The sequence below is a fragment of the Zootoca vivipara genome, chromosome 6, assembly GCF_965207765.1.
Source record: "Zootoca vivipara chromosome 6, rZooViv2.hap1.1, whole genome shotgun sequence".
Taxonomy (NCBI): domain Eukaryota; kingdom Metazoa; phylum Chordata; class Lepidosauria; order Squamata; family Lacertidae; genus Zootoca; species Zootoca vivipara.
Window position 1 is genome coordinate 18,323,346 of NC_142589.1, and position 4,469 is coordinate 18,327,814.

The window sequence follows — 4,469 nt, forward strand, 5'->3', positions numbered from 1 at the left end:
TTCTCCCTCTATAAGCCTCCATATTTTCACATTTTCCAAAATCCATTCACTTTTAAAACTATAACTATTCTCAATTTAACCTTACATCCCCGATTGCCGGCTTCCCCCCCCAATCCAGCAAATTCCAAAATCAGCAGACCAGTTATAAACCTGTTAATCCATCCTTAATCACAACATCACTTTCCCTTCACCCCACCCCCTGTTTACAGTCTTTTGTCATCCAGGCCACCATACAGGACCCCTGAATTTCTTCTCTTCTCTGCATATTTTTTCCTTCTTCCCTGTGGGCGTTCTGGAGTTCCAATGATACCAATCGTGCCCCCCTCAAAAGCAGGGCACTCCATCCAACTTTTTGTAGAGTAGAGTCATCATTTTTTTCGTGGTGTGCTTCATTTTGTGTTGAATCATCACAATCCTCATCTTCTTCTTTTCCTTCCCCATCATTGTCATTCTCACATTCATCTTTTTCAGTGTCAAAAGCTTCATCTCCTAAAAAATCATATTCCGCCATCACCTCCTGGAATTTTTCCTGTAACTCTTGCCGTCGTGTCTCCTCTTGACATAACTCTATTCTTGTTTCCCACATTAAGGTCAAAACAGACCGCTGGAACTCAGGGGAACACTTTTTTGTTGACATATTTCAGTCCTGCCAAGGTCAAAACTTGTCACGTGGGGTGGAATATGATCACAGTTTATTTTTCGACTCCATTTTAACAAGCTGGCTGCATTCTTCAAGTCTTATTGACAATAAAGTTCGAACTCACATTTCACAAACACTTAAGCCAAAAAAGAAATTCCACAAAGTCCAAAAATACAAAGTGAAGTAAAATTTGACTTATAAATCCTGACAACTCACTGGGTTGTCTGGGCTGCCGGCTCCCGAGTGGAAAGGTTTTTTCTTAAGCTGTACCTCTTATTGCAGGGCAGTCATAAACCGCAGTCTCTCTCCCCTTTTCACCCTGCATCAAAGGGGAGATTCTCTTTGATGCCTTTGAGGGATCCTTTGAATTGTAAATCTTCTGTTTATGGCTTCGGGTTTCTATTTACTGTCTCTTTTGTTGCCGTGGGGGGGGGTGGCTTCCTCTTTTCTCCCCTCTCTCCCAGATCCAAATTGTTTTATAATAATCCAAATCATGAGGTTACTTACAGTCTTTTCCAATCGTTTTATTTTCGGAAGAATCCAGCGCTCTCCGCCTTCGGCTTGAAGCTTCTCCCTGCTAGAATAACGTTGCCGCTCAAAATGGCCCCCGCGACTTCTACCCTCCTCGCTCCGGAGCTCTTATTAGAGCTAGCCGAAGAGTTGGGGAGTCCGGATTGGGTCTGTGCCGAGCAAATTGCCCTCGGGACGCCCTTCCCGAGGTTCTAAGGGGCGCAGCGTCGCTCTCGCTGCCCTCCCCACTCCTAGCAGAGACGGGCCGTCTCGGAGACGAGACGAAGCCCCGCCGATCGACGCTGGCGCTGAACCCGGAAGCCTGAGTCCATTCATTTCAATGGGTCTATTCTGATTAGAACTTCATTGGATACGGCCCCGTGATTTTAATAACACTTACCACTGAGCTATGGCCTTTTTCTAAGATCAAGGGTGGTGATCCACAGGCTTGGGGGAACAAATGTGGCCCTCCAAGCTTCTCCATCTGGTCTTTGGAGCTCTACCCAGACCACACACCTCTTGGGTTCTGCTTTATATCCTGATTATTTTTGCCTGGTTGTAATGTGTCTTTGAACTCTGATAATGGCCCTTGCTTACTGAATTATATGCTTATACCTGGCCTTTCCTCCAATGAGCTCTAGGTGCTCATCCATTTACATTCCTCACAATGCCCTAAATTAACACTACCCTGGGGCACCATGGAGAATTATGACAAGGAAGCAGATCAAAAACCCACTGACAAAAGAGGGCATGGATCAGGATGTGCTCTGCTAAATTCCCCCTCAAGCAGCCCTTGGTTATTGAATGTATTCTGGCTGGGGCTTCCTTTTATAACACAGCGCAGAAGCTCCCACTGGCACAAAACACTGCCAACTCACCTTTTGGCTGGGTCAGGATTTAAAGAGCATCCTTTTATGATGCAATCACTGACCTCATGCAAGGCAAGTGGTCAGGCTGCCTGTATAGAGGGCAAAACTCTCATGTTGCTTCAGCAACAGTCAGCCTGAGACTGAGCCTCATATAGGAGCAGCCATTCTGGTCTTAGCTGCAAGCTTTGCCTTACGTGGCAGATGTCTCTTCGGTTAAAACAGCCCAACTCATTCCAATGGGGCAGGACAGACTCTGACAAGAACTTAAGAACTGGATCACCGGATTGCCCTGCCCACCCACCCTCTTTTCATGCTTTGCTCAGATATGACCTTGCTATGGACAATTGTCTGTCGCCATATTGTTGGGGGCGGGTAGTAATTTTTTCCCCTTGGCAAATTGGCACTGGCTATTTCGCTTTAGCCTACTAGTAGCAATCATCACAACTTTTGTGAGGGTTAGGCATTGAGTAAGCCTTTGTTTGGTTGGAGGGGAAGTTGTTGCCTTCACCTGCCCCTCCTCAGTACGAGTATCCTGTTAAAGGGATCCTGTCGGAAGCCTGGATGTGGGCTAGGGCCATGTCAACTCCTACGGGGACTGCTCGGGGTGCCCTTATTTGATGTAAGTCATAGGGCACCCCCTATCGGGGGTTTACTCTTAAGTGGACTCCTTGCAGACAGGCAGGAGTCAGGATATAGCCAGCTTCACCCCATTGCCCATGCCAAACCGCTCACATCTGTAACCAATAAAGTTGTGGCCTTTTTGAACCCATAAACCCAAATACTTAGTGTCTCTGTGTTTTATTGATATCCTGGGAACTTTGTAGACTTGACTACAAGAGGGCTCTCCCCTCAAGCTTCCAGCAACTGGCATTCAGATGTGTTTCTGCCTCTGACTGTGTGGGCAAAGAATAGCCATCAGGGCTAATAGCCCTTTTCCTCCATGAATTTGTCTAATACTCTTTTAAAGCCATCCAGGTTGGTGGGCCATCACTGCCGCCCATGGGATAGAGGTCCATAGTTTTAACTATATGCTGTGTGAGGAAATATTTTCTTTCATCTGTCTTGAATCTTGCAACATCCAGCTTCATTTGGCTGTCCATAAGTTCTAGTACTATGAGAGGTGCAAAGTTTACCTATGTACTGTAGGCTTGTTTCTATGCTCACCCATCCCCTGATCTCTAAACTCCATCCAGGCAACTAAGGGGGCATGATCAGAGTTCAATGATGCGTTCCCAGCTAGGCAAAAAACACTGAAGGAGGATGTGAAGCAGGGCCAGTGAGGGGTGTGGGGAACAGATGAAGCTTGGGAGAATCCCAAGGGCCAGATTGGTGAGGCCCTGGGCTGGAGGTTCAGCCTGGATAGCTTAGTTGGTTAGAGCTTGGTGCTGATAATGGCAAGGTTGCAGGTTCAATCCCCATGTGAGACAGCTGCATAGTCCTGCATTGCAGGGGATTGGGCTAGATGGTTTTCAGGGTCCCTTCCAACTCTATAATTCTATAATTCCCCACTCCTGGGACTCTGCTTGTTTCTTTGTGTGAGCGTGCATGCACATTTGTTTGGGAATCGTGGATCTCTAGAGCTGGAAGGGACCCAAAGGGTCATTCGAGTTCAACCTGCTGCATTGCCGGAATCACAGCTAATGAGAGACAAAGCAAAAAATGGTGGCAAACATTCAGAGAAAATGGTACAATTTCTTCTTCTTCTAGGGCAATGAGAAAAAAATGTCTTGTTTGATGGCATTTTAGGGGGTGGTTCTTCTTGCATGCTGAAGCTTTGCTGTAAGCTTAGGATGCAACGAGGGTCTCCTCTCTTTATGGTGCTCGTGGGCTGATGAAGTTTCTTTAGACCCCTGGGAGGTGAGCCTCCCGAAAACAACAAGCTGCTTTATTTGAGATGGCATTGACAAATGGCTTTGCGGGCCGGCAGGTTCTGATGCAGACCGGTTGAGTCAAAATGTGATTAAGGAACCATGTCTCCAAAGGCAGGGCTGGGATGCCAACGGTAATTTTGCATAGCACATTAAATTAATGAGGATGCCGGCTCCCCAGAACCTCGGCAAATTGGAAATTGCTCAAGGCTCAGACAATGCAAGCGATAACGCGGCTTCCAATCTTGCCTGGGGAGATGGTAGTAAAACAAAATGGCTTTTAGATGAGCTGTCATTAAAACAGAAACATCTGCCTCCCGGCTTCTGAACGGTGTCCTTATATACTCCCAGGGAAATAAAAATAAAAAAGGAAGGTATAGGTGGCTGTGGGGCAAAGCAAGAGCCCTGGACATCTTTGCCCTGCAAGGCTGAGTTTGGAAGTCATTCTTACAGCTACCGTAAGTCCGGCAAGGCAAAATAGACACAGTGGTGGCTTGCACCCTTTGGGACTAGTGGGGCAGAAGACAGAAGACCAATGGGAGGTGGTGCCAGAGTCAATGACAAGCAGAGTGTCACAGAGCA